This window comes from Manacus vitellinus, unplaced genomic scaffold (assembly GCF_001715985.3).
Source record: "Manacus vitellinus isolate BGI_N305 unplaced genomic scaffold, ASM171598v3 scaffold_7_pilon, whole genome shotgun sequence".
Classification (NCBI taxonomy): Eukaryota; Metazoa; Chordata; class Aves; order Passeriformes; family Pipridae; genus Manacus; species Manacus vitellinus.
Window position 1 is genome coordinate 3,142,552 of NW_021940813.1, and position 22,284 is coordinate 3,164,835.

General features: G+C 39.6%; 1 protein-coding gene across 1 annotated transcript in view; it reads left to right on the plus strand.

Moving 5' to 3' along the window:
* Positions 1-9,947: 9,947 nt before the first annotated feature.
* The window catches only part of LOC103756772 (amine oxidase [flavin-containing]), a 35,613-nt gene continuing 23,276 nt past the window's right edge, over positions 9,948-22,284 (plus strand). Inside the window, exons 1-2 of the mRNA XM_008922849.2 lie at positions 9,948-10,014; positions 10,874-11,011. The gene's annotated coding sequence lies outside the window, so the exon portion shown is untranslated. The remainder of the gene's footprint in view (positions 10,015-10,873; positions 11,012-22,284) is intronic.

Here is a 22,284-nt window from a genome sequence, read left to right on the forward strand (position 1 = left end):
AGGCAGCTGGGCCAGAGTCTGGATCAGTGAATAATGGTAAATAGTGAGGACAAATGAGGAAGGGAAAGAGTGTAAATGCTTTTATTTTACACCTTAGATACTTATCTTTCCCTCTATGCTTCCTTCAACTTTTTTTCCCCCATGCATTCTATCAGAATGGTACAATTCTAATGGTAGCATTTTTCTTTTATAGCACTGATGTTTTCATGAGCTGTTTGACTCAAACTTCCTCCTGCCTGCACTTAGAGGTGGTTGCAAGACAGTTGCTTAAAAGTCCTATTTAGTGATTCTCTTTTGGGCTTCTCTGCATGACATGTATGTTCTCAGCCTTTGGTATCTCAGCCAGGGAATGCTTCATCATGAGCTGGCTGTCGAGAGATGAAGTGGTCTTTTTGGGCTGCCAGCAAAGAGCTGGTGAATTGAAAAGTGGCAGGGCTCATCTTCATTTCTCAGTTGTTCAAATAGATAAAATGTGCACAAATCCTTGTAAGCTTTATAATTTAGCCTGTGTGTGTGTGTGTATGCCTGCTTGTATATGTGGGCTGTGGTGAGAGTGGTGAGACACTGGAACAGGGAGACTGTGGATGCCCCAACCCTGGAAGTGTTAAAGATGGGTTGGATGAGGCCTTGAGCAACCTGTTCTGGTGGGAGATGTCCTTGACCAAGGCAGGAGGAGTTAGGACTGGATGATCTTTACGGTCCATTCCAACCCCTTAATATTCCATGATTCTGTGATGATGATGGGAACTTCCTAAGAGTCACTGAGGCGTGGCTATTTGAAAGGGATGCTGAGATATGCTCAATATGATCTGTAATTATTAAGAGCAACTGGGTGAAAATCATTAGCTAAAGATCAAGTAACATGGAACAAAATGGATAGCCATGGAATGAGGGCATGGTACTTCTGCTGGGCTTTGCTGTCATACAAAAGTGACCTCTAGGTGGATGCCTGTGAGTCATCTGATACAGAGAAATCTGGGAAACTACAGGTCATTCTTTATTGTCAAGATTAAAAGGCTAGTCTTTTGTAAGTTCACATCTTCTATTCAGTCATATATTTTAAGCGCTTACTTTTCTCAGGAGATTAATAAAAAAGAATTCTTTGCTTGAGACCATGTAAGGCTTGGCAAAACAGATAAGCATTTCTCTTCTGAGGCAGCTGTTGCATAATTTTGCAAAATTTTCCAGATGTAGTTTCCAGATGTAGTCTTTTTTTTTTTCCACGTTGCTGTGTATGGGAGGCAAAACTCATCTTCAGAGTAAATCTGGCCGACATTTTATTTGCTTATATATCTCTTTGTAATAGTAATGCCTGAAAGGATGCTTTTAGTAAACTGCCTGTATAGTGCCTCAGGCAGTGCATTGTGATCAGCTTTATTTGTTCCAGTGCTATGATCTGTTTGTTGTAGTGCTTTCAGTTCTCTTTATCTCCTTTGTTTCTTCCCTCTGTCTATAGTGTTTTGAGGCAGCCTAGGCTGTAAACTAGAAGAGAGGGGACCCTGAGAATGAAGGTATGAGGTAATGCTGGGGTACAGATGATGACGATGATAATAATAATAATAATAATAATGAAATTAGCTCTTCAGTATATCATGAAGTCATAACAAAAGACCTGCAGAATGTGTTTTGGGTTTTTTTACCTTATTGGGGCCTAGAAGCAGACTTCTGACTCTTCCTTTTGAAGTGTGAGGTGGGCACTGAATGGGTGTTCTGCTCCATGTGTAAGACATGACAAGTCTATAAAATAAAAACAGATCACTGAGTAAATGATTGATACTAGAAATACTCAACGTTTGAAAAATGGGAGTGCCCAGTTTCGCCAATCTGAGTTTTCACTGGATACTTCAAATGTAACAGTGCAGTGGAAACAAGAGGGAAGCCCTGGGCAAAACAACTGTGGCTTCAGTGCTTGAGCCTTTGCGTCACTGTACCAAAGCTGTTGGGTTTCCACCCAAACACAAAAAGTTGTCTCATCCCATGCCTGGCAGGGCTTGGGCTTAAGGCCTCACAGCTTCACTCATTTCATTTGTATCTGTCCAGGCTCTGTATCACTTAACCAGCTGCAGTGCCTGGGACAAAAGGAGACTGAATATTTTTCGTGTTGTTTTTAAGAATTCTGCTTAATAAATACTGCTCCCTGCACCATGAATGAATCATCTGTGAACACTTTCAGAGAGAGGAGATCACAGAAAGTTGGGATTAGAGTTTATGCTCACATGAAGTCCCATTAACTCACGGGAATGCTCTTACTGACCTTGGTGACAAAGTCACAGAATTAGAGCTCTGACAGAAAAGCTCATTGTCTTGGCTAGACAATGAAATGCCAATAGAAACAAATTATATTTGCTCATAGAGTGCTGTATCCTAGGCAGAAATGTTATGTCCTTTGTACAAATATTTTAAGTAAATGTACATTTTAAGCAGGTAGTCAGATTGATAATGTCTTTTCTTGCTCCTTGGGGTTTCTGAAACTGCAATTTTGTTATTTTCTTAAGTTCTGTAATGTTTTACCTGAATTATATTCATTTTAATGGCATTAATTGCAGCACAATGATACAGTTTAGGAAGAGAGAGTATCTCCCCCCACGGTCAAAATACTTAGATCAAGAGTTGCTTTGATACCATTCACTGTACTGTTCAGAATTTTACCAATAGTGATAGTTTACAGAAGCCCAGCTCTACCATGGTTTTAGGTTCTGAACTTTTGTATCTTTCTCCCATAAGATTGGGCCAGATATGTAAAGTACCATTGTAAAGCTGGCCCAAATTAGAGAAGTTAAAAGGTTTCCTTCACCCTGAAAGCGTAGTGTTCTTCACAAGGGCAAAATTCCTTGACCTTCCCATAATGTGAGGAACGTTATGAAACAGGACGGTACCACCTTAACTCCCCCAGACCGTGGGCTAGTGTTGGTTTTGTTCTTTTTGTTGTTATTGCTTTGTTTTTTATTTTACTTACAACCCTTATTTTTTTAATGTTTTACAGGCATTATTGTCTCAAGCCATTATTTCAATTAAAACGTTTTAGCTGGCTAATGATGAGTGACAGAGGTAGAGGTGACCAGCGCCAGGTTCAATCTCTCAGCAGCGGAGCAGTAATTGGATTGTGATCATTAGAGCACAAACAAAACCAGTGCTATTAAATTGCAGTTTCCAGCACAGCAATGCAATAAGGAGTCTGTGGAAAATGAAGGAGAAAGCCCACTGGTGAAAAATGGCTGCTTAGGTGTGGATGAGAACGTGCCTTTTGTCTGGTCCTGCCCTCCATCCCTTCAGTGTCCCAGTGGAATGTGAACTGTGCAGTGCTGATGGCACTGAACTGACAAGATGTTGTGAGGACATTTTAATTTTTTTTTATTTTATTTTATTTGAATTTTAGAGTAATTAGGTCTAAGCAACAGCAAAACGTATTCTACTGTTAACTGATCTAATTTTAACATACCAGAAACTTAATTCTTGACCGAGGGAGTATTTTCTCTTTCCCTCCCCAAAACTGACCTCAGCTGCTTGGGACATATTCCTCTTTGTTTCTTCTTATTGCCCTGGTTTAAACACTGCAGCTGTGTTTGACCACTAACAAAGGTATTCCCCTCAAATGTTCTTCTACAGTGTTAAGACAGATGGATTTTATTTTGTTTGGTACAGTGCAACAGTTTTAGCCAAACTCCTTTATTTGCTGCATGTGTTTTGCACGTATTTCTAAGTACCAGAGATGGTAGGTAAGGGTTACTGTATGAAGACATCTAATAGTGAGGGAAGTTGTATTTCCCATGTGATCCCACAGCAATACCAGCTTCTCTAAGATTGTGTAGGTTTTGACAGATTTTGGGGTTTTTTACATTAATATTTCAGATAAATCAGCGCGTGTGGGGTGTGGGGTGTATTTGTTGTTTGTCTGTTTGGTGTTCTGTTGTTGTTTGGGTTTTTTGTTGTTTGTTGGTTTGGTTTGGTTTTTTTGTTTTGGTTGTCTGTTGTTTTTTTTTTATGAGACTAAGCACTTTTGTTTAGAGAAAAAAATTAAATTACTGTCCCCTCTCATCAAAATGAGACTTAGACTCAAGATCAGGTAGAAGAATACAAAAACCTGAGATGTCTAAAATAACTGCGCTTCAACATGTTAAATGTCTATGGACAAACATGTTCTGACTAGTATTTTTGAATACTTATGCTAAGAAATACTTGATTTCATCTGCCTTACTGACCCTGAACTCAGCTCTTACTTGTTTATATATAATCAGTTATGATATGTTTCCTTTTCTTGCTGTCAGTCTCGTGAAACATTTTTACATCCCACAATTTCTCCATTAACCCCAGGCCAGAGGACTGTGCTTGTTCTGCAGGCTGAGTATTATTATGCCATTTCCAAGCTGCGTTTTGTGACAGATCCTCATGTCAAGCCTTGTGCTATTTTTGTTTACTGCTCTGGACCCCATAAAAGTGCTGTGGCTGCTCTGCCCACTGGCTCTGTGTAAGGGAGCATCTGTTACCTGATGTCTCTGCAGACAGTGATTTAGATGAGGCTGAACAGGTTGAGAATGAGGAAAAAAAAAATCCTCAAAGAACTCGTCAGTTTTGGCTTTATTTACAAGGTGTGCCATGGCAGACACTCCTCATGCAGACGTGCCTGAGCTTCCAGCTGGCTGCCTGCAGGACAACTTGCAGTGTGGCTGCTGCACCTGCACATACCCATTAAAAAACAGGTGTAAACCTGTGCTCAAAGAAGTTATGTCAAGGGGGATGCTGTCAGCAGTTACCCAGACCAGTGCAGCGCTGGATATCCAAGCTGTGGAGGCACAAAGGTAACAACCAGCTCCTTGCCTCTTTTAAGTGTTGAATGTTTTTAATCTGCTGGTGCAGCTGATGTTTGTATGCCCAGTCCAAGTCTGGCATTGGTTACAAATGTTAAACCTCCCCAGGGCAGCACTTTGTGAACATATCTTTTGTGTCAAAATAAATTCAGAGGAGAGGAAAATGTAGGCAAATTTCATGAACTGAAGGAAGTTCAGATGTCAGACATGTAAGTTCTGCAGTAAGACCTGCAGGTTAGTACAGTACAAGTATGATGACAGCATTTCTTCCTGCTCAATGCACAATTTCAGTCGAAGAGAGAAATTCTTAAGGTTACAGAGTAAACATTTTTTTTTGCCAGCCATTTTAGAAGCTATTAATTGAATACCTGTGTCTTAGGGACTCTTCCTTTGCTCCTTACATGAGTTAAAAATTAGAATTTGTTCATGATTTTTATAATTATATAAATGAGAGAAATTATTTTTTTTTCTTACAGCGGAGATAATAAGTATGGAGGAACATGATGAAGTAGTGAATAATACAGAGAAAGTGCAACAGGAACTGCAGGAATGCCTTCAGAAATTTACAGCTTTTCAGAGATGCAATTTCCAATCATGTCCTTTCTAGTGATTTTTTTTTTGTGGAAGTGCTAAGATTAAAAGTGTATTTCAGTAAAATTGCTGATTCCAGGCAGAATCAGACTGGAATCAGTTATTAAGTTTCAGTTGGTTTTTTTTTCTTTAAAGTACTTCAAAGTATTTTTTAGATAATCTAATGTGTTTGATTGTAGGGCTTCACTGTAGTCCACAGAGGGGTCCGATAAAAAAAATTGACTCCTGTCATATTTATCAATGCAAATGTATAGATAATAAATATATTTTAATATAAATATTATCTATGTAATCCAAATATATATGATCCAAACATAAATATAGACATATAATAAAGGTTGGACTTGATCCTGGAGGTATTTTCCAACCTTAATGATTCTAAGAGTCTATGAAATATCAGTTTGGATTCTGCCCTAGCACAGAAATGTAAGATTTTCTGTTTAAAAAACAAAATTAAAAAATCTGAATTACTCGTTCTCTGAGGATAAGGAAACTGTTAATGTTAGAAATTGAGGTTGTAATGAAGCTGTTTATTCAAATGGTGCAACTTAAGGTGTTTAGTGGGTACAGAACTATCAAACAAGAAAAAAGTTGGAACCGAAGGTGAAATAATTATTGTGATGATTTGACATTGTGATGTTTGAGTCATATCTGTGGGAATGCAAAGTGCTATATGATGAAGAAGTGATTTTCATGGCTTGAACTTGTGTTACAAGATTCTGGGGGAGGCAATCTCTTACCAGTATCTCTGGGTGGCTGCAGTTGGGTACTGGGTTGCTATGGGAACACACGTGAAGGCTTGCCTGGTTAAGCATCTCTAAGTACAATGGTATTTTCAGTCTGGGGATTCAAATAATCATCCTTGCTTCTTTGCACTTTGAATTAATTAACTGCTTATCAGTTCTTTGAGCAGAACTGCAGGTTAGATTTATGTTTTCTGTCATATATATATATTTGGGGCTCTCTGTTGCCCCTTGTAGAAAGCTGACCTGCAGTGGAAACTGGACCTAGCTCCTTTCCTCTGTGGTTGAGCCCTTATATTGCAATTCAGATCTTATTCTGTTGAAATGCTTCTGGTGAGGAGGGAAAGATGCCACTGGATGACAAAACAGTGCATGAAACAGGAGTAATAACAGCATCAGTCACGTTTTTTGGATGACCTTTTCATTTGAATGTGGTTGTGATGTGCAAGAGAGTGAGAGGTAAGCCAGAGGCAGTGCTGAAATGTGAAACTTGTGAAGGGTTAAACTTCTCAAGAGGAGATCTCACATCATGTATGACAGATTTTTCCAGGCTTTACTTCACAGGCATCATGCCTGCTCTGTTTCTGGCAATTGGGGTATCAGGCACAGAAAGGCCACTCTGATTCTAGCCCAGAAAAGAGGTTGTGGTTTGTAGGGGTTTCCTGCAGCAGTTGTTAGTTTCTAAAAAGTGAACCTCAACCTTGTGCTCCAGTATTCATGTCCTAGTATTCATTTCTATTTTCATATGCTTTTATTGCTGTTCTGATGCCTTATCTGTCCTCGTATCACTTCAGCTCAGAGCTCTCCCTCAGCAGCATCCAGTCCTGTTATTTGGCTCCAGCCCAAGAGCCCCTTTGGGGTCTTGGGTCCAGCTCCAGGGAGCAGGTGTGGAGTGATGTGGCAGTACTGTGATTCTAAGTGTGTAATATACCAAAATAGCAATATTCCTACCTGACAACATTGCACTGTAGTGTTGTATTTGTCACAGCAGTCTTGCCTTATCCTGCACCATGTGTGCTATGAGACCTACTCTGGTCCTTTGCTGTGCCATCTGACCCTCCTGAGCCTCTGTCTGTTCTTCCATCTTTTTGCTGTTATGTGTCTGTGGTGAGGGGTGGGAGAAGCTAGAGGTTGGCTATGGTCCCTGACTTTGTCGGCAGTTACCTCCTTAATTTCTCCAGCAAACTTTGGAGCAAAACCAGAGCTGTGATGTGGGTGAGAGGAGCAGGTGGACCACCAGCCCTTGAACTAAAGTGGACAGGTGGTGCTTAGTTTGGGAACCCCATAAACTGCATCTTCTGCTACAGAGCCAAGCCCCAAGGACACATCCCTCCCCCTGCAGAGATCAGATCTGCTGGAGGATGGGCATGGATGGGGCAGTGAGATACTAATGAGCCTGATCCTACCCTCAACACTGTTTTGGTTTTCTGTTTTTGCATCAGGAAAGAGCAAACTGTTATCCACCTCTAACAGGTACATCTGTGAATGTGTGGGTCTGGGGAAAAGAGGGGGTGTGCCCCAAAATAGACAGCAGGGAGTAAATAGTAGGTCGATGCAATAGAGCGGATGAAAGTTGCAGGGGGAACAAGGAGTGGTATCTGGGCTACAAATCAGCTGCATTTCAGTTGAGTCTAAAGAGTTATAATTTCATAAACTTTTCCATTTGTTCAGCTCCTGGGAATAAACTACCTTTGTTCCCAGATGTACTGAAATGTTTATTCATTAGATTTTAATAAAGAAGGTCAAATCTCATATCCCTTAATCATTGTTGGTAACTGAATGCTATTAATTGATTAGTCAATACCTGTTAGCATGATAAGACGACAGAAACCCACAAGTGACAGCAGCCTTCAGTTTGTGTATTCATTCTGTAAATTATTAATAACTACTATTGATCCTCTCCTAACTGATGAAATGTTTCTTTTTTGAAAAGTAACTTTTTTTTTTCTTTAACTGATAAGCTAGATTTAATTAGGAGCTTTGTTGGCTATTTTTCCTCCAGAAGCCAATCTCGCTTTGCAAGTTCTTTGAAGGAGTGGTCCATGTTTACATACCATGACTGTTTTCTGTATTATGTTCTTCCTTAGTATCTTGAAATATTTGTGAGTGTAGTCAAGGCCACTGATCCAGCCAGATGTTTTCGCAGTATAATTTCCTCAGTAGGAAGTATGGAAAGACCTTTATCAGTTTCATTACTGGGTTTCTCACTAACACTTATGTGAAAACCCAAGATAAATAAGCCCATGAAGCTAGAAATAGAAGCAGGACAGTATGATATTTTAATGGAAACATCTGCAGCTTTTCTTTAGAAAATGTAAAATCTTGTAGATAGATAGATCTACCCCATTCTCTCTCTTTTCTTCCTTTTTTTTTTTTTTTTTCAGGTGGGCAAATAAAGATCTTAAGTGGTTTAACCAGCACAGTGCAGCAGTTTCAGTACAGGGTTGAGAACAGAACCTGGTTCTCCTGCTCCCAGTCCATTAGTTGATGACCAGAGTGTTCTGCAGCCTCTATCCAGGACAGCTACACTTTCTTCATTATAGTTTCATTCAGTCCTGCCACGCTAACTCTGGCCATCTGTTTTTCCTGCTGGTGCTTTTGCCATTTGTTCTGTGGCTGCCTTATGCTTGGAACGATCCTCTTTCACAACTCCTCCATAACTACACGTACCAGGACACACAGAGGGAACTGATTGCATTCTCATGGTAACAAGGCAGAGAGCCAAAAAGGATAAATTACGATGTATGAGTGAGACTTCCAGCCTGGCCTGTTGCTGAACTTTATTCAACCCATCCTGGTGGCTCAAGAGGATGAGGCAACCCACTAGAATATAACTTGTGTTGTCCCACTAGAAATTCATTCACATGTGACCAAAGTAAGCACCATGGCTTATTCAAATCTCAGTTTGTGTGCTGAAGTAAAAGGCAAGAGATGATCTTAAGAAATTGAGAGGTTTCAGGCTGTAATCCCTTTCTAATTTCCTTCATTCCCACAGCAGCTTGCCACACTTGCTGCAGGGCTTGGAGCTAATATTTTCCTCTGCATTTATGAGGATTTATGGCATCAGAACTAGAGTGAGATGTTCCCTATTCTTATTGTTCTATTCTTATTGTTCCCTCACTTGGGTGTCTCAGCTCCAAAAATTGCAAGGTTGAAATAAAAGTGTATGAAGAAAATGGATGAGGAATCAAACAATTTTATGGGGTAGATTAACCTATATTCTTTTCTTCTTCTTGTCATGCACAAGTGCACATTCTGTTTCTTCTAAATCAGACCGTGTGTTCTTCTGGAGGCAAAACCTGTGACCCGACTGTGTGGAAGCTTTGCTATTGCACTTTAAAATATTCAGAACTGGAAAGCAGAGACGTAGAACAAGTGTCAGGAGAGCTTCTGAAATTTAAGACAGTCCTAATAAAACTTCCTATTTTTCTTTTCTGTTTGGGTTATAAAAGATGACATGTTGAGAAAGATAGCTTTCTGTTTACAAACAATGAGTTGTCTGCATGGCTGGATGACTGTCATAACAAGTGCTGGCTTATGCATCAGAATTGCTGAGCATGTGGTGCAAAACTTGCTCAGCACATGTAAATTTTGACCACAAACTGTTTTAATATATGGCTTCAGCTTCATTTAATGATTATTGCTTTTTTAGTTTTTTAATTCCACCTCACCCCCCTGTCATAGTGTTTGAATGAACAATTTGGGATTTGGATGGACAGCTGTGAGGGTCTTTACATGTCAACTCACAAAAGCCACATGGTGCATATGTAGAAGTGTCCTTTAATTGCTTTTCTTTTTGTCTTTTAGGTCTCTCAGCAGCCAAACTGCTGACTGAATCAGGCTTGAATGTGGTGTTGCTGGAAGCCAATGACAGGGTTGGTGGAAGAACTTTCACTGTAAGGGTAATTATCTCCAAACCCATTTGTTCTACATATACAAACTTAGAGTAGATACTATACATGTAAGGGGAAGATTTCTGGAGTACTAGAAGGTGGGAAATTTCCTGACATTTTAACAGCAAGAGAAGGGAAAGACTGGCGTGATGGTGAAGACAGAATATTTCTGTGTGATCTGCTGGGTATGGAGTCATCCATCTGGTAAGGAGAATGTGATGAGTTAAGTTTCAAAGTCATTTCCTAGGGAGAGACACTATTGAAATCTCTATGAAAAAACACCCATAAGGTCAACCATGCTGTGAAGAGCCTTGAGCTGAACCTTAACAAGCCCCATGAGGAGTGGTGTAGGCTACAGGAGTGGCTGGGAGCTCAACCAGAATGTTTCCCTTTACTTTACCTTCTGTTCTACCTCGACTTGGGAGATTCCCCCTCCCACCCTGCTCATCAGAGAATCTTGCCCGTGCTACTTCCTGGGACAGTCTGTTTTAAACCAGTCGTTGTTGAGATGCCAGACCGAGCAAGAGCTGTGCACATGTCTCTCTCCATCCTCTCTCTGCTTGTCAGGCTCTTTCCTCTCATGTTTGTTTAAGGCCTGTAGCAATGGGCCTGCTAAGCTATTTATGAACTCATAATCTGAGATTCTCAGTAATCACCACACCAGAACTCCACCAAAGAATTTTTGTTTTTCCAAGGGGAGAGGAATCTGAGCCAAAATACTATGGGAGTGTTTGATTTCAATTCATTCCTCCGGATTGCTCTTTTAACGTGTGTGCTATTTACAAAGGACTTACTGGCTTGTTTGTTTTTTTTTTTTTCCCTTTTGTGTGTGATAAACTAGAATAAGCAAGTGAAATATGTGGACCTTGGAGGAGCTTACGTGGGGCCAACACAGAATCGTCTCCTGCGGTTATCCAAAGAGTTGGGAATAGAGACCTACAAAGTGAATGAAGTTGAGCACCTGATACACCATGTCAAGGTAAGAGGCTCTCAAGCATGCTGCTGTAGGCAGGCAAGTTGTAGTGATCTCCTTTCTCACTGTTTTCCTTCATGCTACAGCAGAGTTACATTACATGGCTGGGCTTCGCGAACGAAGATTTGGGAAGGGCTCTACCCACGTTTGTTGCAAATACAGCAGAGTAGACTTGTTAAAATATGCAACATCTGAGTTTGTTGGTGAAAAAAATAAGTATGTTGGTATTAAGGAACTCGTACAAATTACTATATGCACACACACTTATGTGTGTACCCTGTGGATGGATCCTGTTAGCTGATGCCTTGGTTCAGGTCTGACCTCTTAGTTTAAAGCTCTCAAAATCTTCGTTGTTTTGGACAGTGAAACTGTCACTCTTCTGTATGGGTCAGCTCTGATATACACTGCCCAAGGTGTCTGAAAATCCCTTTCAGAATTCCTAGACATATCTTAAAGCAGGCTGAAAGTTTGTCAGGATGGGCCTCCTAAACCAGTGACAATTATTATCCCGACTGACAGAAACATGAAGAGGTTCTGTCTGGTTTTGCTGACAGGGAGACTTAACATGTAGAGTAGCAAAAGGCTCTGGGAGTCAAACAGTCTTGTGGAGGCAGATCTAAATGTTCTGTTCATGATCAGGAACAGAACAGCTATGGCAAAGCTGTTAAAAAGCCCACGTATTCTCAGTAGTCATTACGCTTTCTCCAGAAGAGCATCCCATCTCCTTTCCTGATATAGACCAGTGTTGCACTCCCACAGAAAGGAAACTTTCTATGTTAGTGCCTGAGAAAATTATCATTGAATTTCATTATATGCTTAGGAAAAGCCATTATGCAATGACTGGCAAAATACATGTCAGTAGTTGGTGTTTGATGAAAGGTTAAAGAAAACATTGACAGACCTAAAGACAGCCATATAGAAAAGATGTTCTGTCAGTTTTCCATTATTTTTTCCACTCAATTAATATAATAAAGAATTGTGTTCTCAAAGTGATTTGTTTTGTGGTGATGGTCCACAATTACCATTTTTTGTAGTAAAACTGGTGGGTACATCCACACTGTTCTGTTTCATGTGCCTCTGGCACTGTCCACAAAGCCAAATTTTCTGTTTATTCACAGTATTTAGCCTTCAAATCACCCCAACACAAATAGGAGGTCATGCCATGAGGGGAAACCTTAATGGGACAATTGATGTGGCCAGTCAGGATGATAGCCTGGTGGCATTCCAAAATGCTGCCAGAAGTCACTGAAGCCAAAGGTAAAGCTGATTTATTGTCAGCAGCCAGTCAAGCAAGGTTCCTTGTTTGGTAAGCCAGACCCCATTTCCTTTTAGGATCTCTAGGAAACAGGTTGTGGAGGAATATTGGTATTACTATGCTAGTTGAAATAACATTTGATTTCCAATCACCTTTTATAGAGTGAGGAAAAGGCAGAATGGCACAAGAGTAGAAGTTCAAGCTCTTGACAAGGGCAATCTGTCTTTCCCTTGAGCACAAGTGTCTCACCATATGAATTGCCAGAGATTGTGCATAGCCTTTTACCATCATCCTTGGATGCCTTTTAGCCCAGGATGGAGTGCTGGTGTGAGTCAAGGATCTCAGCTTTCCTCCCTATCCAGCACTGATAGGAGTTGCTGGCACCCAGCAACATATCCCAGGCTGGCAGAGAAAGGCATTCCTTGGCTTTTCTGTATTTTGGGGATAGAAAAGGCCTTGAATTGGGATGCTAAGACATTAAGACACAATAGTATGACTTGTATCCAGAAATCCAGACGTGGGGGAAGCCTCTCTGCTTCTGGAGGCATTCAAGCCATCCAAGCCTGGAGGTGTCATCTATTGTGGTCATTCCCAGTCAAGTGTTGAAAATCTCCAAGGAGAGACATCCCAGCTGTGGGCTGAGGTGCTCCCAAGGCATGCTAAGAAGCAGCAAGTTGGATTCAGACAAAGTTTTTAGGCTCAGCTGCCCGTAGGAGCTCCTGAAGTGTGTGCCAGAACTCCCTGGTAGCCAAGCAAGAGGTAAAGAGAGGAGATATTCCACATTCAGTTGCACTTCCTTTGAATCTCCTGATTTAATTAATTTAAAATCCTTTATTTTCATTTTTCTTATGTTTATACAATTGTGGAAAAGTATTTGCATATTTGAAGAATTAATCACAGTAAAATAATTGGCACGTGAGCACAATATAGTAGACGTATGCACTGTCATGTGGCCAAATCTTCAGCCTCAGGCATTTCATGTGTGTGGAACACATTCCTGACAGGTCTCTCAGCCACGTGGCTTGTCCATACTCCCCCTGTGAGTGGACAATGCTTTTGTGTGTTCCTTGAAATCTCAGCAGTACTCCCGAGTCAGCTTGCAAATCAGATTCCAAAATAGGCAAAGGGCTGTCGACCCTGTGTGAATTTGAGTTCACTGTGGCCAAATATTATTAAATTCTGGGCCACAAAATTATCTGAACCCAGAGAGGCAATGAAATGTAAAGGTTTTAATTTTTCTTTTGCTACACAATCAGGCATCACAGTGCATCTTGTAAAATCAGCTGCTGTTTTTACATATACCCAAAGGCAAAATCAAGCCTTTCATAGTTAATTAAATTCATTTTAGAAGCTTTTTAATACAAGTAATATATGCAGCTTCTTTATACTACAAAATGAAAAGAATGCATTTTGTTGATCTCTGGGTGGGTCTCTGCTAATTAGGCTTTATCAACTTGATTGGGTTGGGTGGTTTTTACCTCCTTTAATCTCTTTTAATGTCAGGTTCTATTGTGAGATTATTTTTGGTCTCGCTTGTATTGCATGTGATATCTTCACAGAAATTCAAAATTATATTTCTTGCCCTACATTTTTTTTCTTTTCCCTCCACTTGTTAAGCACCCTTTTTCATGGTCTTTGAAAAGAGATTAGTATGTTCTTTTCATTTGTGTAAATACTGGTTCATCAGCCTTAGTGAGAAAATTAGTATAGCTCTGCAAGTAGTATTTGGTAGGCAAATTGCTGCCTGAACACCATTGATTTTCAATAGCCAACTGAAATTAGGTTCATAAATCCAGATTTGAGAAGCAAAAGCAGAACTGTCTGAGAATTCATCATCTCTTAACAGTCCTCCCACTAGACTGGTAGGCAGATGTAAAATCTTAAAAATGCTTCTTAAAATGAGATAACTTTTCCTTAGCTGCCCAAGAGAGAATTCAGGATCCTACCTCAGATATGTAGATTTGCAGCTTTTGACTGGTGGTGTTTGTTTCCGCCACCAAAACGAATGGCAGTTTTTGTCTTTCAGAAAGCAAACCAAAGTACATATAGTACAGGTAATTTTTACCTTTGTTGTGTAACAGTCCCTGGAAAGAAATGTTGAAATCTGAAAACACGCCAGCTGTCGTGAGGGTTTAATTATCACATTTTCCCTGTAATTCAAATTGTACTTCACTTCTGTGCCATCTCAATAGCCACGCAAACTTCCTGCATTTTAAACCACAAATTTACCAATGTTATCAATTGCAACATCGGTTCCTTGTCTAAGGTAACTGTGGAACTGGTTTGCTTTGCTCCCCTAAATCTGTGTAAAGAAACACATATTTGTATGACTGGTTTGCCCAGTGAATCTTTTCAGAACTTCATTCCTTCATATACAGTAAGGATGACCTACTCTTTGTCCTGCTATGGTGCCAACTGAACATCCCCAATCCCATTTTCACTGATGACAAAAAGGCTCCTTCCTGGCTACATCAGAGCACCAAAGCTCGTTTTTTTTAAACACAGTCGTTAGTCTGTGGTAGATCACCCACTGCTGTTGATGCTTCTTGTCATTTTTTTTGTTTTGAGATGCTTTTTGCCACTGGGACTTTTTATGGGATAATGCTATTATCCTTCCTGGACCTTCCCCAGATTATTAAAAGTGGCAGTAACACTTGTTCTTTCTAATCTCTGTTGTCTCTGTTGTGCAAGCTGTGGACAGTGCTAACAGCTGGCTGAGGTAGCTGGCTATTTTGACCACTTTGACAGGGTGTTGCACCTGAAACAGTCCTCATATGGTTGTAATTAAATCCTGCAAGTTGCTTCTTTAGCGCCAGAAGGCACGTTTGGCATTGTGCACATCCTGGGGGCTCTTTCAAGTTCAGATGCTGGGTGAAACAGGAAGCATCCCCCTCCCCAGTCACTAGACAGGTTCTTGACATTGACTGGCCAATACTTCATTACCTCAGTTAAGTTCTCTTTAAGAGGCTGGAGTTTCCTCGTAATAATTCATCTGCCAGCAGCACTGGCCAGAGGTGTTTGAATGCATGTCATTCCCACTTGAAGTTTGGCACCACCTTTATACAAATATTAACAATTAGCATCTCCAGGGAGAATGCTAATGTGAACCTTGTCCGCAGCACGTCAGGAAGGTGAATATTTAGTCTTATATACACAGTGCTTCTAACTAGGACCCAAATCTACACTAATTTTGTCAGGTTACATACTAACCTGAAGTAGATTTGCAGAAAAAAAATTTATAGCCCTCTTGGGTGTCATTCATTTTCAGCACTATTGTGCCTATTAAAATGCAGTTTACTGTGGTCTTGTTCATGAATAAAAAATATGATGGTCATATTGTACAGGGATTTAATTAACAGCTGGATAAGTGACTGCTGTATCTAAAGTTATAGAATTTAATGGTGTTTCTTTTGTGATATCTGTGATATATGCACTGAAGCTAAGCAATATGATTTATTTAAGCTTTTGACCCGCTTCTCTGTGAATCTGAGGGCAGTATCTCCTGGCATAGTCTGTAGTATAGAGTGTAACAGCTTAAATAGATTTTTGAATGACTAGATAAATGTACTTTCATTGTTCTTTGTATATCTTAATTAGAGTGCAGTCAGAGAACGAAGTCTGTGAGACTCTCAGTTGCCATCAATTTAAGGGAGGTGAAACAGCCTCATGTTTTGGGTTTTTTTTTCCCCGTTTTATTGGCAATTTGTAAATAAGAACTTGGGGAACTGAGAAGAATACATCTGAATCTGTAAGAAGCTGGGCATTTGGTGTCTTTACTGGATATGAGGATGCAGGTATTTCTCTCACAAGATTCTGTGTCATTAATCGTATTCACTTGTAGCCTCAAAAGTGAGTCTGAGGTTGACTAGGCTGAGATTGGTGAAAGCATCTTCCAGACTCCCAGAAGAGGGTGGAGCAGGCTTTGGCATGAGTATAGGAAAAGCTGGGCTTTTTTGGTCTCATTGGACCTGCCCTGTAAATAAAGGAGCACCTTACCTTTTTTTATACCAGCCAGCTGGCAGTAATTGTAAGAAGAAATTTCATAATTAGGCCTTTTTAAATTAAAATATGGATATTTTTATTTCAGCAGCCTAAAAGATGCAAGATTATGTACAGCAGATCTGCAGAATGATCTCTGTCAAAGGGGACTGTAATGCAAGATTTTGCAAGGGGTCTTTATTGATCAAGAAGATTGACTGGAAGGCTGGAAACTGTGACCTAATGGTAGCATGAGGATGAAAGTAGTAAGAAAAATGAACTATAAATAAAGTATGAATTTCTTAATTAAATTTGAGTTGAGAAAATCTTCCTCGGTCTTAGCTTTCCCAGGCTACATGGTCTGTTCCTGAGGAGATTAGGAAAAGAATTAGAGAAGTGTGTATTTAATACAAGATCAACCTGGTGAACATACTGGATTTCATGGGTCTGTAAAATTTTATGTAAGATTTAATATTTTTAGGTAAGGAGTTTAATAACCTGAAGTATCTCAGAAACAAAACTACTGACCCCAAAGTCATCTTCTGGTTAAAACCAGTGTTCTAGTTGTGGGAGTATGTGTGCCCTGTCTGCTCAGTTATATTATGGGCAGATGCTCTCTTGAAAGCTTTCTCCCAAATGAAGCTACTCTTTTCTTCTTCTTCTTTTTTTTTTTTTCCATTTATTTATACTCATTTATCTGCTTTTGGGAGGGGAAAGAGGATTTTTCTTAAGACTAATTCTAGAAATATTGTAAAGTTTTCAGTTGATTTTTATTCACTTTGTTGACTGGTTTAATTCGGGTTTGGAAAGCCACATGCAGGCCCAGTTTCAAAGAGTATTTACAAACAAAGTCCCTATAAGTCTGTGCTTCATAAGTCACTTTAATGCTTTTGTAAAGGTAGTTTTTAGTGTCTGAAAACAAAAAAAATCCCATTCTAGTAGGAAGGAGATTTAGTTAATTATTTTCACAGCTGATTGGAAGAAATATACATACAGTTATATAGAGGATCTAAATTCAGAGCAGATCCTCAATTTTCCTTTCTAAATCACTTCAGTGTTGTTTCTCTCATTCTGTCTATATTTTAGGTAAGACAAGTACTTAACGGATTGCACGACGTGGCAGAGTGAAGGTGGACTTATTTCTATAGCATGGCAGAAACAAGTTGTTCCTGCTTAGCTCCATTCCTTTTCAGAATGCATGTTTCAAGACACTGTGTCTGGCTATGCAACACTTAAACTGGAATTACCTTACTTGACCAAATTCACAAGACACACTGGCATGCACAGCTGATGATCTCAAATTAGATATTGAAATATATTTGAAGGACATTTTGGCATGTCTAAATATTACAGCTTTGCAGTTATATCAGTTATACAGATTGTCTTATGCTGTGTTTATATTTTCTAACCTATGTATCTTCTTTTTACTTTTAGTATATCTGTCAGTATAGTAATCAGCTGAGCATATGAGCTCCTGAATAGTTCTGCAATGAAGGGAACTTCAATGTAGTTCAATGCTGTTACAGTTTCTAAGTAGGCCTGTGTAACTCTCTCAGTTTGGTCCAGCTACTTGCCATATTTTACTGAGAATTATGATTATAAAAGAGGCTTACTTTCAAAGAAACATACTGGTTTTAAAAAACCCAACAGAACTAAACAAACACCCCCCCAAAGAACAACAAAACCAAAAAACAACTCCCACAAACCAAACAAAAATGATATTTTTTCACAAGGCAGCAGATGAGAAACAATATCTGATACATGTACAGAGTTACATCCTGAAGTGATCCTTTTCTGGTTCTCGTTTTCCTGCTCATGACTTTGCATCTTACTGTTCCAGTGCTTTGTATGAATGACGTTCCTGGGATTTTGAGTTGAGAGAACAGGGTGTGTGTGATATACCAGTGCTGTGAATCGGCAGAGGGCACTGCTTGCCAATAAACCTGTGTAACTGTGAATTAACATGCAGAGTGAGGTCTTGGTGAAGTGAGCATCAGTTTAGGTGGTTTAGCTGAGGGAATATCCGTGCTCCTTCACTGACACGGAGAATGCACCACACCCTCTTGTTTCTTCCAAGCAAAGCTGATTACATTTATAAGATGTTTATACTGGTATTTCCTGGCATGTCCTTCCTCAGCTAACCATTTACTTGCTGTCATCCTCACAGGAAGAAGTGTGTGGAATCTGACCCTTATGCCCTCCTGAGTGCTGGGGCTGATATTCAAGGGGCTATTGGTATTCAGTTGCCACATTGTGGGGTTTTTTTCCACCTGTAATAACCCATTTCTTATGTCAGCTATTTGACCTGAAACAGAGCTGATGTATAAAGAAAGCTTATTTCTGCACTTACATGGGTCCATTGTAAGTAAGCCAAATGTTGGTTGACGTGAAACGGATGAGAAAATCTGTTGGGAATTGCAGCGTTTGTGACAAGCACTGGATTTCTCATTTCCCTGTTGGTTTATTCCTGAGACAGCTGCATTGCACGAGTTTCCTCCCTTATGGTTTCAGCTTCTTCAGTGAGCTTTAGCCCCTACTGCAGCAACAGCCTTTGTGAGCAAGTGATCCATACAATAGCAGGTAGACTTCCAACTGCTGTGTTCTGTTCACCTTTTGGAAACGTTGCAAGTGGCATCATGAAATTATTTCTAAAATTATATATATGCCTGTATTAAATAAAAAAGGGTAAGAAATACTTCTGAGCGTTGTAGTACTGGTGCTGAAATACCATGGCAAATGATTGGAAGGGGTGGTTACTATTGCTGTTTCTATACAGCTGTGATTTAGGTATAAAAATATTCAAAAAGGAAATTGTTGTGCATCTTGGACCATATTTTTCATCTGTGTCTTGTTATTCTTTAGGGATTTTTCAGCACTAGGAGGTATGGAGAATGCTATTCCCAGTAAGATGATAGCAATAAGCAAATTTTGCCTAAATATCAAAAAGGTTGTTGTGTTTGCAAAAATGCAAATTCAGCAAAAGTAGAGCTGAAATGTTTCAGTTTGTTGGTAATTACTCTGAACTTTCTGTAGTCTTTCTTTGGTGCTGTTATTTTTGTTTCTGTGTAGAACTTAGTCTGGCAGTTGCTTCTCAAACAAAATTCTGGTTGACAGCTCCTGGAGTTTTGTTTGTACAAGAAATAAGGATCAGGCCTTAGGAGATGCCTTAGGAGCTCTTGGAAGTAGCTTTCACAGGGTACTCACTAACTTTGATTTGTTTATATTTTTCCAGGTTTAAGTTTGTTCTTGTGCTTTATGAGACTTGTCACCCCAGATTTCTACACAAGAGACATACCCAAGATTTCCGTTTCAGCAGTTCAAATGCAGTGAAATAGAAGAATACTAAAACAAAAATATGATTTGTGTGTCTCTTGTGTGCTCATGAGGAAGCACCACAGGGAACTCATAAGACCTGAGTTAACTCAGAGGGAATAACTCAGTTAGGATTGCCTTTGGCAAAGCAGGAAGTTCAGAACAGAATTAGAATAACCCATTCTGATGCTGTCCTGGTTTTCTTGAGCACAGCTGTATACTTGTTTTATAAATCTAAATTTGGGAAATACTAAGTATTTAAAACCAAACTGGTATGGTCTGGCTTTGGAATATCCATATGGTGTTTACACTAGTGAAGGGTGGCTCCAGTGTTCAGAAGAAAACGCTGTAAAACTTACTTCTTGTTGCCATTGGAGCCACTTACAGAATTTTAATGTGCCCCAAAAGGCTAAAAGGTAATTGTCAACATGGTTCAGGTGTTATCACTTGGGACAAGAAGGTACTTAGTCTGAGACTTCTTGCTGCTCTTTCATAGCCCTTTGACAGCAGAGTATGAGGGTGTCCTCCAGTTCAAATTGATTCCATATTAAGAGATTCTGTAATCATACACAAATTTTCATGTCAGGACTAAGTGCTTATGATGAAACAGACTTGTTCAGTTCATCTTCATTTATAGGGATATGTTTTCCTGATTCCAGTATTTTCATATGGTTGAGCACAAGACGTGTAGAAATGCACTTTTGTTTTCATGCTGACCGGAAAAAACAAAAAAAATCCCACCCTTCCATTATCTGGGTGAATGTGCTGTAATGTCCATACCTAAATTGGAAGTGCTAGGTTTTCAACCTTGGTGCCTCTGGCACACAAAGTGACTGGAGATCTACTCCGGCTGTGACAAAACCTCTGGCTGGAAACTTCTAAAAATTTGATGTTTTGGCATTGTGAAAACCATAATTTCTCCTCAAAAACACTGCAAAATGAAATTGTTGTCTTGCAGCTACTTCTTCATGCGTACCAAAGAATTAAATCCTTTCCTCCCCTCTCCCATTTTACTTTTTTTCCAAACTTTCATTACCTTGGTGTTTCTGACAAGGATTCCACTGGAGTCCTGCGTCTGTGAAGACGAGGTGAAAAACCAGTTTCTTCTTCACTTTCTCTAACCTGTTTGGGAGTTTTGTAAGCTAATTTTCTCTTTCCCTTAGGTTTGATTTTTTGCCTTACTGCTCTCTAAGTATCTTTCTCTTTGAATTAGAAGTCCTCAAAGTTATTAGCGAGCGTTTTCAAGGTTTTGTCTCCTTTTGTTATTTCCAGGCCGAGTTTTGAGTCTGTCAGGGTCCCATTGCGCCCTTTTACTGTCTTTTCTGGTGCTTGCAAATGCTTGAAGATTTGAATAATGTGCTCTCCCTCCCTTCTTTCACAGTATTAATAAAGATACTGAATCAAATAAAGCCCTACACTTCTTTGAGTAAGTGGTCTTTGGGTACTTCTCCTCAAGAAGACACACTGTTGTTGTTGTTACCTGTTTCTAAATATTAAATCTTGGTACAGTATGATTTTTTTTAAGCCACTGTAAATAATTTTTTACTGATGGATTGGTGTGGCACTGCATCAAATATGTGTTAAAAGTTGGTACTTCTACTGTTTGGCAATCATGCTTGGGCCGTGCACACTTAAATACATAATTTAATACAAGTTTTGAAAAATCAGATGTGGCACACAATGTAGCCTTTATTATTTGCCTATCTTATGGACTCTGGAATGCATAGTGAAAAAAGGAGTACCTACATAATGCTGATGAGCATTTCTTTGTGAATTTTTAAAGCTATTAGGCTGCCATCCATATAGTCATCCAGGGAAATCCCATGTCAGAGAAATAGCTCTACAAATTACTTGTTATCTTCCACTCCTAATTAAGCCAGACTTTCAGAGTATCGTGTAGCAGAGATGCAGACGTATAAAATCTAACTATTAAATATGTAATGATGTAATTAGGACATTGGTATTGGTCACCCTATCACTGGAATTTACAGCCAGAGGTGTTAATGACTGGAAGAATAAGTCATTAATAGTAAACTCTACATTTTCTGCAGGACTGGTAATTTTTAGGTTAGCCAAAACAGCTTTTTTTTTTTTAAAAGGAAGGTCTCTGAACTATGATTTTAGTGTATAATAAAGCTCACCACAACTGCTTTTGCCTGATTTTGAAAAAAAAAAACAACAAAAACTAAAAAAAACCCTGCTTACTACAATTAACAGTTCAGTCTTCTCACAAACATTTAAGAGGAAAAAAGTAACATACATATGTCTCTTTCAGTAGTAAATAGCCAATTTTTCATCTCATTTTTTTAGTCTAGTCTTGATGACTCTACTGCAGGGTATTAGTTTTGTTGCCCAGAAGTTCCAAATGTAAAGCTTTGAAGATGAAGGCACTATCAGTTCTGCACACGTGGGACTTACTAATTCAGCTGTGTATCACAGCTAAGTTGCAAATACAGGATAACAGGGTCACAGAATGGATGAGGTTGGATGTACCACTGGAGGTCACCTTGTTCAACCCCCTGATTGAGCAGGGCCACCTAGAGCTGGTAGCCCAGGACCATGTGCAAGTAACTTTTGAGGATCTTCAAGGATGGAAGACTCCACAACCTCTCTGGACCATCAGTGCCAGTGCTGAGTCACCCTTCACAGTGAAAAAGCATTTCCTGATGTTCAGAAGGAGCCTCCTGTGTTTCAGTTTGTGCCCATTGCCTCTTGTGTGCACACACTGACATGA